The sequence below is a fragment of the Rhinolophus hipposideros genome (assembly GCF_964194185.1).
Source record: "Rhinolophus hipposideros genome assembly, chromosome: 23".
Classification (NCBI taxonomy): domain Eukaryota; kingdom Metazoa; phylum Chordata; class Mammalia; order Chiroptera; family Rhinolophidae; genus Rhinolophus; species Rhinolophus hipposideros.
Window position 1 is genome coordinate 34,379,991 of NC_138069.1, and position 13,093 is coordinate 34,393,083.

Below are 13,093 nucleotides of genomic sequence, written 5' to 3' on the forward strand. Positions count from 1 at the left end.
CACAGATACAAACATTTTTAAAAAAAGAAAAAGAAACTCAGTGGAACGCTTCAAAGCCTGTGATTCAGTGACATATCCCTTAAAGCCTTATCTTATTCATTAGGATAATGGAGCAAAACAAATAAACATTGGCTTCTGCACCAAGCCTGTGAATTTCTGCCTGGGAAAAGTAACAAATGCAGATTTCATTTATTAAGCTACCCTTATACTTCCTAGGGGTACCGCGCCAAGGGGAGAAAAATACAAATGTTTTGCTTTATTTGCTAGTCTATGATAATTAACATTTTGTTGTCTTCCTTGTCTTGTTTTAAAATATTATTCATCTTGATATATAGTTGTGTGTGTGTGTGTGTGTGTATTCAATTCAACAAATGTGTTGAGCATCTTTTATTTGACAATTCAGTAATAAGCAAGGACATAAAAAGGTGAATACATTTCTTGCAAGTCTTATTCTCAAGAAGTTTATAGATTAATTAATAATTATAAATAGCCTCGTATCAGAGGAGGCCAGATTTGCCACCAAATATGAATTCAGGTTGGGTTAAGTTTTGCCTGAATGTAAATGACAAGAACACATTCAGTTTTTAGCCCAATCTGAATTCACCTTTGGAAGCAAACCTGGCATGAAGCTATTTATAGTTTTTATTTATCCATTATTATGTGACTACACATTTGCTGAGGAAGGATGAATATGTTTGATTATCAGATGCTACTCCAAAACCCTACCCAAGTATTATAAAATATGTAAAATATGCACCTAATTACTTTTCTAAAACCTATAAATCAATCAATCAATCAATCAATCTCAATTCTGAAGCCTCCCCCAAGGTTCGGGATCCAGGAATGATTTTGAAAGGATCTGGGGTGCTGTGTTTGGATGTAGGAGCTGCAGTCCAGCCCACTGTGTTTCCTCCTCTGGAGCTCTGCTGACCTGAGCATGCAGCATTTTATAAAAGTGCACAAAGAAGTTCTCTTCTGACCAAGTGTTGCCTAGAAAGGCATGCATGGGCCAGGGGAGCTATCCTTTTCTAATGCATTTCATGGAGACTATTGTGGCTTTGTAAGAGGTTTAGGTCACACATCAGATAGGGGCAGGTGTGTGTTTGCAAAATCAAAAAAGATTTTTGAAGAGTGTCCTGTAAGAAAATAGTCTTTGAAAGTGTCCATAATGGCAATGACAAGAAGGCAGGTGGAAAGAAAAGTGAGAGCAGAAGTTACCATGGCAGAGCCTTTAGAAACTTCCTATGTCAGTAATTGTCACCAGTAGGAAGTTCTTGAATGGGGGGGGGATGGGAAAAGGACTAAAATAGCAAGCTTGGGTCAAATTAAAAAAGGACTTGCATTCTGAAATTGTGGTGCAACTGAAAATTGTGAGTAGTGGAACAATGTGAAGTCTTTCCCCCCAGCCTCCATGTATATAACTATAAGCAAAAGGACACAGCTTGCCAATATGCATTATTATTGTTATTATTTCTTTTAAGTTCAGAAGGTAACTATTGACTTCTTTAGTAGTTGAATATTAACAGCATGCATATTTGTTATTAGGACTTGAGTTATAACCACTAATAGATTCCCAGTATTCTTCTTCTTCTTTTTTTTTCTTTCATTCTTTTGTTAATCTCTCCATATTTCTCCCATCCTCGTGGCACCTGGCAGCCATTTTTCTACTCTCTGTGTCTATAAGTTTGATTTTTTTTTTTTGATCTCACGTTTAAGTGATACCATTGGGCATTTGCTTTTCTCTGTTTTATCTCACTTAGCATAATGCCCTCCAAGTTCATCAATGTTGTCACAAATGATAGTATTTACTTTTTTAAGGCTGAGTAATATCCCATTGTGTGTGTGTGTGTATGCATATGTATTTCTTCCTTCTTCTTTTCCTTTCTTTCTTTTATTGAGATATTATTGACATATAACACTGTATAAGTCTAAGATATACACATGTTAATTTCATATATTTGTATATTGCAGTATAATTACCACCATAGTTTTATTGTCACTATATTATCATTTCTTTTTTTGGATGCTACATTTCTTGATCCATTCATTTACTGACGGACACTTGGGTAAGGTTTCCATACCTTAGCTATTGTAAGTAATGCCACAGTGAATACAGGAGTACAAATATCTCTTGGAGATCATGGTTTTGTTTCCTTTAGATATACTGCAGAAATAGGATTGCTAGATCATACGGTAATTCTATTCTTAGACTGTTGTAGACAGCATAGTTGTGATGTCTCAGACAATAATTCATCAACCCTACATGAAGCCACAAGGTATGGTGTGGTATCCTTAGCACCATTTCTATGAGTTCTGTCATCCCCCCCGTCTGCTAGGCCATGGGCTCTTTACTTGCCCTCCATTGTCCCATTTATTCCTCACAACAACCATATGAATTGGACACTCTTATTATTCCCGTTTTACACATTAGAAGATTGATATTGAGAGAGGAATTTGTCTATGGTCATGCAACTGTAGGTTGCAACCATGGCAGGAATCTGACACAGGTCGGTATCACTTCAAATCTCATACTTCAACAACTATACTAAATGGAAATGCTAGCCTGGGGATGTGGTAAATCTGTGAGTTCTGTTGTTAACTCTGCCACCTCCTCACAGTACCCATGTTCCCTTAGTGTTGCAGATTACCTGGGACCAAAAACAAAAACAAAAGCCAACAGCAAAAGTAAAATTGTAGAGAATAGCTTCAAAATATGTTTTATGTTTATTTTATTTGTTTCTTTTGTAATTTGCAATAGAGAACCCAGCTCTGGTTATCTCATTTCTAACTGGGATTCCTTGTTTGGTTTCTCTAACTCTTATTATGAATCAGTCAGCTAAAGTCCCTGACCTCTGACTCCTGTTCTTTCCAGGAAGAATTGAGCTAGTGACACTGGGGTGACTATAAATTACAGTCACCATGTTTTACGTTAGATCCTCAGACCTTATCCATCTTATAGCTGAAAATGTATACCCTTTTACCAGCCTCTCCCTATTTTTCCCATCTCCCAGTCCCTGGCAACCACCGTTCTATTCTCTTGTTTCTGAGTTCATTTTTTGTTGTTGTTTTTTCTTAGATTACACATGTAATAGACACTAGGCAGTATTTGTCTTTCTCTGTCTGGCTTATTTCACTTAAGGAATGCCATCATCTTATGTGGAAGTCACAGTGGTCCATAAATAATTTTTCTGGAAAGTTATTGATTTTTACCACCAAGTCACAGTAACTGACTGCAGAGCTTACTTACAAAGCTGAATGAAGCGAGGAGCAAAGGAATTGCATACTGTCTATGTACCACAGCTCCTCTTGTTTCAGTTTGTTCAAAGCCTCTTTCGTAGAAGCGCTATTGTACTTCCGCTATCTTTGTACATTTCCATTATATCTCTGTAATTATAATTAGCTGTTTCAACCCTTCAGTTAGATCTCTCTTTCATCAAATCACCTACATCTTTGTATGTAAATTCTTTTACTTATAATAGTGTTTATTAACATTTTAGTAATTTAACATATCCTTTTTCAAAGTACAGTACTTTAAATAAAGTGTATTATTATTTATGTTAATTGTCTTGTTCTGTGTTGAAAGGTGTGTCCAACCCCATTTTTCCTATATGCTTTGTAATTTTAATGTGAGTTTTTTTAAGACTAAAAGACTTCCTGAAGTCTAATACTTCATGTTTTTTTTATAAACTATTCTTAGGAAGGAAAGTCAACAGAATCATTTATGAAATATTTTCAACAGCATCATGTGGAAGAAAAAAGCTCCCCCCCCCATTTAATCAATAATCTATGAAAAAAGTAAGACAAATTTACTTGCCTTCTTCCCTAGACAATCCAGTGAATCTGTTCACACAAATGCCTTCAGATTGTTTTCTCCCCAGTAAGAGAATAAACAGTGCCAAAGAATACAGTACGAAAACAAATGAATGGTACAACAGTGAATAGTAATGTAGCACACCAATTTGCTTTGGTAAGTGACACAACCCATGATGTAAATTTACGGCATCATTCAAATTCAGCTGTGACTCTTCAGTTATATTTTCTCCTGTACTGTTTGTTGCCTTTTGTCTTTCTAACTAGATTGAAAACTACTTAAGGGAACAGGCACATTTTGTTATGTCTACTTTTTTAATACTTAGCAAAGTGTCAGGCAGAGTATATGTACCTGGTATGTGCTTTCTAATTGACTCATAATATTTGGGTTATTTCTGAGAAATAAAGAAATCTTGAAAAGCGTTGATTTTCAACATTTGAATTAAAAACTGACAAATCAAAGAGAAGGAGCATGGCCTATCATTCACTCCTACATAAGACATTGTGTGGTTATTTCTTTGGAAAGATAGAGAGAATTAACATTTATCATGTAATTACTATATGAAATACCCTTTAACCTTGCATTAGAAAACATTATTTGCTTTCACAGTTGTAGTAAATGAGTCCATATTACACCGAAAATAATAATATTGCAAAATAATGTTAATGGTATAGGCATAATCTGAAATATCCACTCTGTCTCAACTGATAACTTAAGACTTTCTAATAGTTTGCAACATCAAGAGATGATTTCTTTTTACAGGATTAATTTCCTGTTTTGTTTCTATTTTGCTGAACTCACTCCCTGTTAAATTTGAGGATTCGAAGAGCTTAAGAAGAGGTGTTATTTTTTCTCTGTTTTTAATATATATTTGCTGTTTTTTAACAAATGATTGTGTCTGAGGTTATTATCAGCCTGAGTCACATTTGTCCTTGGTTAGAAAGGGTTTGTTTACATTTAATACCTTTGATAGAGAAAAGGAAGGCTTTTTGTGGAAAAAATAACATTTTCATGAAGCCAAGGATGTCAGCTTCAGAAAGTAATTAATGTAGCAATTATGGCTCGCATAGATGATTAAATTAGCAAAACACAGATATTGACATATTGCATCATTCTTTCCTGAGCTCAGAAGTGAACTTCTGAGTCTTCCTGGTCTTCAACTTGGTAACATTTATTTATTTATTTTTTTTTACCCAAGCCAAAATAGGAAAATTGTATATTATACACACTAGGTAAGATGTGTGTGTGTGTGTGTGTGTGTGTGTGTGTGTCTCGGATGCTACGTTGACGTCTCTCCATTCTAACTTCGAAGCAATGCCTGGAAAGTCCAGCCACAGTTATTTCGAAGTGAATCTATACAAATGGAGAAATTCTGGTGAGAATATACCTGTTACTTGATAATGTGAGAATATACCTGGAAATTTTTATGAATTATCTCAAGTCACATTTGACACCTTGTGATACCTTTCCTTAAAAGCTTTGAAAAAAGGGATGATTTGTTGTATTTAAGTTTTTTTGATCATATCCTAGAGAAAGACAGATGTGGCTTCACTGGACAGCTATAATACACCATATAGCTCTTTTCATCACCATATGTACAGGAACAGGGACCCTAATGATCTAATGATCCATACATAGTCACAAAGAAGAAGTAGCAGTAAAATAGACATGTTTCCTAATAGTTGGATTGAATTCCACTGAAAGGTCCCAGAAACCATAAAGTAAAATTCCCAGTGTGGAAGTAAATGCAGAATCATATATCTTTATAGTAGCAATTGTTAGCAGTTACATGAAATGTGCAAAGCACGCTTTTTCTTGGTACATTACATATCTCAGAATTTTCTAAGAACCCCCTAAATTAGAATAACTAAGAAGAGGTGATTACTAACATGTTATTTCTTAAGGTTAGGATGCTACGATGCTTTGGAATTGACATACAAATGGGTCATGATGCAAAATTCTCCACTATTGCTTCTCTTCTCTTCTCATTTTAATGGTTATAAGGAAGGAATAAAATCAGGGTAGATTTAGGAAACTTTTTATAATCTATCTCAAATTACTTAAACATCACTCAGTGCCAGAATAGAATGCAATCAATAGTGGCCACCGAACAAGTATAACATTTATAACTTTGGGTGGTTTTACGAACCTTTGTCAACTCCACTCTCCCACTTGGCCTGCAGATAGGTGCCCTAAATTTAAACATTATATAAATTGGTTTGGTGAAATATTGACCTTTCTCTAGTGTTCCATTTTATAGTTCAAATTATACCCAATAACCATAAGTGCCTTATTTCTTCATGGGATTTTGTTTGCTATTTTTATTTCTAAACCATGGAGTCTGGTGCAGGATGAATAAGGTGAAGAAATAGTGACACTAAATGACTAAAGGCAAATGGAGCCCAAAGGCAAAGAGTGGGAAAGAAAACAAACTTTGCCTAGAGCTACTTATGCTCCCTAACCTGAAGTTGCTTTCTATTGGTCATCACTTTTGGAAGATTGGCTGCCTAGCTCAATGATTTAGAGAAAAAGCCACTATATTAAGAATTGAAGATTTGAGTATAAGACCTAATCATAGTTTTATGATTAACTGAACTCCTTTACTGTCTCTCTGTCTTTTGTTTTCTTTCTTTCTTTCTTTCTTTCTTTCTTTCTTTCTTTCTTTCTTTCTTTCTTTCTTTCTTTCTTTCTTTCTTTCTTTCTTTCTTTCTTTCTTTCTTTCTTTCTTTCTTCCTTCCTTCCTTCCTTCCTTCCTTCCTTCCTTCCTTCCTTCCTTCCTTCCTTCCTTCCTTCCTTCCCCCCCTCCTTCCTTCCTTTTCTTCTTTCCTTCGTTCCTTCCTTCCCCTTCTTTCTTTCCCCTTCCTTCCATCCTTCCTTCCTCCTGCCTTCCTTTCTTCCTTTCTTTCTTTTTTTTCTTTCTTTTGTCATTGAAAAGGGAAGTGGTAAAAAAAAACATCACTTAATATCCTGCAAATGAGGTAAATTAAGCAATGTGCTTTTATTTCATAGGTTGTAATCTGGTATTGCACAGATAATTTGGGATCAGAAGGTGGGTTCTCTTTAGCTTGCATACCATCTAAATTTCTTTGAATCTTTATTTTCAACATCAAAGAGTTTGCATTAAAATGTGGATAGTCTACCCCTATGAAAATACATGATTTCTACAAGCACTGTGCCTAGCTGCTGGCTGCTGTCCATAGAGAGAATATGTTCTCCAAGTCACCATCTTCATCACCAAGCTGTTATTTACAATCAGACTTTCATTTATGTTAAGTTTTTCCTGACGCTATAGACTTTTGAGTGTGTAACACCTATTTAACCATTACAACTTATCAGGTATAAATTTAAAATATGACAAAAAAAGTGAGAATGGCTCAGTTATGCCAAGAAACATGAAATAGGATCATGCAGAGTGTATCACCTTCCTTTTGACTCGAGCTTTCTTGAATTCAAAATAGGGAATGAGAAATTTTAATAATCTTAGCATTAATTGTTTTTGTTCCCTGCTGAATATGAAATATATCTATAAGCATCAAAGAAGCATGCAGTATTTCTGGTAGGATTTAAGGTTGTGAGGTAAAGGAAAATGTCCACCAGAAAGGAAAATACATGCAATTTTTCCTGTCTTGCAATTTTCCACAGAAGAAAGGTGTCCACGTGGTCAAATTTGAATGTTTTTCTTTCCAAGTAAAAACTAACATGCGATACTTATTTATTACTAAATGCATTTATATGAAATAATGCCTTGCCAGTATAAAATATCTGATACCATTGTTACAGCCAACACTCCTGAAAGAAAATGGCCTAATTCCTAATCTTACTTCATTAGTATTTTTTGAGCCAAACACAGATTTTATTAATTTCACGAGAAGAAAAAAATGGGAGTATGATGCCTTTGATTTATAAATGAATAATATGGCTCTGACATTTTCCCATATTTTTTCAAATAAAACTAAATCTTTGTCATATTTTTTCTGAGATAGTTAATTTTTTCCGCTTCCCTTTTAATTTTAAATGTTAAATATCAACTGGTGTGAAAGCTGGCCAAGAAATATACAAATTAATGAAATCAGTGCTGTCCAGTCTTAGTTCTCTGTATTTAAAACATTGTTCATGAGGTAAACAAAATTTAGCAGCACATAGAAAACATTTTAAATGTAAATATTTTAAGTGCAGGAAAAAAACAAAGTATTAAAAATGCTAATTTTCACACATCTCAGAAGTTATCATTACCACGTTCTCCTCTCCCCTATTTAAAAATGATTACTTTCTTTGGATAACGTGGGAGTTTCAAGAATTTGTTTGCGTGTGTGTGTGTGTGTGTGTGTGTGTGTGTGTGTGTGTGTATTTGTGCAAAGTGTCTACAAAAGTCGGCAGACAGCTGTGATTTTGTATTTCTGCAGCTGGACTTAATTTTCTATTAAAGCCGATTCCATATCATGGTGAAATCTTTTTTAATTGAGGTGAAGCTTACATACAGTGAAATTCAGAGATCTCAAGTGTGTGATTAGATAAATCTTGATAAATCTATGCATCTGTGTAACAACCACTCCAATCGAGACATAGAATATTCCAAATTATCCAGAATATACCCTAGTACTTCCTTTAAGTGAGTTATTTCCATAGACACCTACTGATCTGATTTCTATCACTGCTTCTATCAAATATTTTCTTGACATTCTCATAAAATCATACAGTGTTTAGTATCTGTGTCTGGCTCTGTCACTTAACATAATGTTTTGGGAATTCAACCAAAAGTTGAGTGTGTCGCTAGGAAAACTGTTTTCCCGGATACTCTTGTATGAACATATCCCAATCTAATTTGTCCATTCTCTTGCTGATGGCATTTGTGTTGCTTTCAGGTTTTGCTTTTGTGGTTCAGCCTATGAACATTCTATTCAAATCTCTCCATAGGCACATATTTCCATTTCTTTTTCCGGTAAAATCCTAAGAGTAAAATAGCTGGATAGTAGTGTGAATATATATTTTTTTAATTTAGAAGAAACTGCCACACAGCTTTCAAAAGTTGTACCAATTTACACTCCTAGCAACATTGCATTTAGAGTACTAGCTGATCCTTACCAAGATATGGTGATGTTAGTCCTTTTAATTTTAGCCATTTAGATGTGAGTGTGTGAATTTGTATTTCCTTGATGGTTAATAATGTTGAGCCCCTTTTCATGTGCTTGTTATCTTGACAATGTACCAAATAGCTTCTTTTGTGAAGGACTTGTTCAAGTATTTTGCCCATTATTTTAATTGGGGCTGTTGTATAAAGGAAATCTTTATACATTCTGGATAAAAGTCCTTTGTCAGGTACATGTGTGTTACAAATATTTATTCCCTCTCTATCGATTTCCTTTTCATTTCTCAGTTTTGATAACTTGATAAGCAGAATCTTTTCATTTAATGAAATTCACTTTATCACTGTTTTTTTATATTTAGTATTTTTTTTTTGTTCCCTTTCTAAGAAATTGTTGCTTTCCCAAAAACTGAAAAAAAAAGAAAAAAAAAGTAACTTTGTTTTCCAAGTCATTTAGTTTGATAAAAATCTTTGTTTTCTTCTAGAAACATCGTATTTGAGGTTTGCCTTTTGGTCCATGAGCCATCTCTTGTTAATTTTTGTCCATGACATAAAATAAAAATTGAACCTCGTTTTCCCAATACATTTATCTTATTTGTTCCTGTATGATTTATATAAAAATATATTTTCCCCACTGAATTGCATTGGTGCTTTTTTTTTAAAAAAATTAATTGACCATATAGCAATGAGACTGTTTCTGAACATTTTTATCCTATCTTTGATTTATATGTCTATCCTTATATTAACACTGATGTCTTGATTACTGTATGGTAATTTCTAGAACAAAGTTAGTTTTTTGGTTGTTGTTTTGTTTTGTTTTTAATTTGTTTGGCTGTTTTATATCATTTCAACTTTCATAAAGATTTTGGAATCAACTTGTTAATTTTTCCAGAAATAGAACTCTTAGGAATTTAACTTGAATTACATTATATTTATTGATAAATACGGTGAAGATTTGTAACAATATTGAGTCTTAATTTATGAAAACGGTGTATCTTTTTATTTAGATCTTTAAAATATCTCATAACAATATTTTTTTTATTTTTCATGGTTCAGGCTTTGCCTGCTTTTGTTAAATATATTATTAACCAGTTTAAATTCTTTGAGAATATTGTAAATTGCATTGAGTCATGTTTTAATCTTATTTTTCAGTTTACCAGTACTAAGTAGAAATAAGTTAATTTTGCATACTGATCTTTCACCTTATGACCATTTTAAATTTGTTCCTTAATAGATTAACTGTTTGTTTTATAGAATTTTTTTAGAATTTTCCACCACAATAATCATGTTATATATGAATACCCTCGATTTTATTTTTCATTTTTAATATTTATGCCTTAAATTATTTTTATTGCCTTATCACACATGCTAAGGCCTCAATATTGAACACAAGTCATTCTTGCCTTGCTTTTTATTTTAGATGGAGTTTTTCTCCTTTACTCTGTTAATATGGTAAATTATATGGATTGTTTATTCAATGGTAAACAAAGCTTGCATTTCTAGGATGAATTCCAGTTGGTGATTATGTATCATCTTTGTATATATTGCTGGATTTCATATGCTAATATTGTGTTAATGATTTTTCTATCTACCTTTATGAGCGATTTTGGGCTGTAATTTGCTTTATGTGTAATATCTTTGTTAGGTTTTGGTATCAAGCTGTGTTAGTCAGATACAGTGAGTTTGTGTAAGATGACCAACTTTTTTTTAGATTTAAGTATTTGGTAAATTCATAGTTAAAAAAACATATTGATGAAGATATTTTTCTTTCTGGGAATATTTTTTCCTTCATTACAGTTCAATTTATTTAATAATTGTAGAGTCCTTTGGGCTTCTATTTTCTCTTATGTCAGTTCTGGTTAGTTGTGTATTTCAGTCTGGCCATTTGGTCTAATTTATTGGCACAAAATTATGTACAATATTTCCACTTTCATGGTTTTCATATCTATGGAGTCTGTTTAAAACTATTTTTTGATACTGTTAGGTTGTGTTTTATCTCTTTTCCTCTTGAGTAGTCTTCGAAGGAGATCACTATTTTATGTAATTTTCAAGGAACCAATGTTTGGCTTTGATCATTTTCTTGTGTGTTGTTTTTTTTTTTTTTTTTCTGTTTTCTACTTCATTGATTTCTCTCTTACATTTATTGTTAACAGTTTCTTCTTTTAATAATCAGGAGGAAGCTTAGTTCATAAATTTTAAACTTTTTTACATGATATGTATTTAATGCTATAAAAATTCTCCTAAGCAACACAATAGCTGCATCCCACAAATTTTGATATTTTTAATTTTCATTCACTTCAAGATATTTTCATGTGATAGTCTTGTGGTGTTTTTACCCCATGATGGTTTAGAAATATGTTGATTAATTTTAATATTTTTAAATAATTTTCTAGATGTCTTACTGTTATTGATTTTTTAATTAATTCTGTTGTGATAATAGAGTTCAAGTTTTGAAATTGATACTTGATCCTTGGCATGATACTCCTTTATGAACTTTCCATGTGCACTTGATATGAATATGTTTTCTGCAGTCGTTGGGCACAAGGTCCTATAAACGACAATTAACTCAAGCTTCTTCACAAGGTTCTCTGTGTTTTCTATATCCTTACTGATTTGCATGGATTTGCTTTATCATTTATTGAGATTGAAAAAAATAATGTTAAAATCTCCATCTAGGTTGTTGTGGGGACAAAGCCCCAAGAAAACAGTTTCCAGGCTCTCGGCCTCACATAGAAAGGTGCTGGCTCGCGTAGTAAATGGCCATCAACTGTGATCAGATGGCCAGCAGCTGTGGCTAGTTGGCCGTCAGCTGTAACCCGTATGCCATTGGCCACTAATATAACTTGCCGTGGCTACGCTATCAAGAAAAAAATGGGGGCTAGCAAGAAGATGGTGGCTGGCAAGCGCGGACTGCTGTTAGGACGGTGGGTTGCAGATTATGTAGATCCTGCTTCCTGTGTCTCCAGCCCAGCCGCCAGCGAGAAAATATTGGTTTGACTCCCCTATCTATGGCTCCGTGGGTGTTCATTTTTGGCCTTACCGTGTCCTGCGTTCTTATGTGGGGAGAGGGACCAGAGACCCCGCCTGACACCCTGCACGACAGTTGTGGATTTGTGTATTTCTGCCTTTAATTCTGTCTGTTTTTTTCTTCATGTATTTAGAAAACCTACTATTTGTGCATCCGTATTTATGATTCTTACATGTTCTCCTGGTGAACTGATTTTTTTAATCATTATGAAATGACTCATTATTTCTTGTAATAGCCCTGGATTTGAATATCAGATATCACATAGCCACACCAGCTCTCATGTTTACTGTGAAGAGTATATCTTACATATATATATATTTTTTTAACATACAGACAATCTATGTGCTTGTTTTTAATGTGGCTGACCCTTCTGTGGTTTTAATGTTAATTCCAGTGTCCTTATCCAGCCCTTGTAGTTTTTTGGATTTCGATCTTGGTGTCCCCTGTGGTGAGCAGCAACTGACAAATCTGTTTAGATTGCATTGCCTTCTAGCTTTTAGCTTCTCATTGGGCTTCCTGGAATATCTCTTGTTTCTATGTTGTTGAGGAATCAGTCAAGTGTTTTGCAGGACTTTAAACTCAGATCGGGAGCTTCCTCCTTGGAGTTTGTTTTCCTGAGACTTCCTCTCCTTTAATTTCTAGGCTTTCTGGTGGTTCCAAACTTCTGACACGCAAGCCACGGATGACTCCAGTTTTCTGCTTGAGTCATAGTGAACTCACACTTCAGGCAGTGAGTTTGCCCTCAGAATAGGTAAGTCCAGCTGCATCTCATTTGATTCCTTTCTTTCAAGATTCATTAAAAAGTTGGGAAGCACTGCTTTAAAATAGCTGTATCAGGACAGTTCTTTTCAGCTGTATGAATTCTTCATAGCATCGTCGGGTCACATTGGTTTGTCTTTCAGACTCAAGAAACTGAAACAATAAACATATAATTTTTTTGCAAATGTACAAGGTTCCTAGCATCAGTTTCTTCTTTATTCTCTAATAACTGGATTATGTTCATTTAACGAATCTCTGGACATAAATATTTGTCTGCAATTTGTTTATTCTCTTTTGAGGAAACATTTGAACTCAGATGAAGACATGTACAAAAACTTTGTATTAAAATTTACTTCTTCTTGAAAATGCCAAATTCCAGCATTCATATCAATTTTGTGTTCCATAGTTTTAC

General features: G+C 34.0%; 1 long non-coding RNA gene across 1 annotated transcript in view; it reads left to right on the forward strand.

The window, feature by feature from the left end:
* Positions 1–12,673, forward strand: part of LOC308491771 — a 299,348-nt gene extending 286,675 nt beyond the window's left edge. The window contains exon 3 of the long non-coding RNA XR_013992408.1: positions 12,565–12,673. This is a non-coding gene — a long non-coding RNA (uncharacterized lncRNA). The remainder of the gene's footprint in view (positions 1–12,564) is intronic.
* The last annotated feature ends 420 nt before the right edge of the window (positions 12,674–13,093 follow it).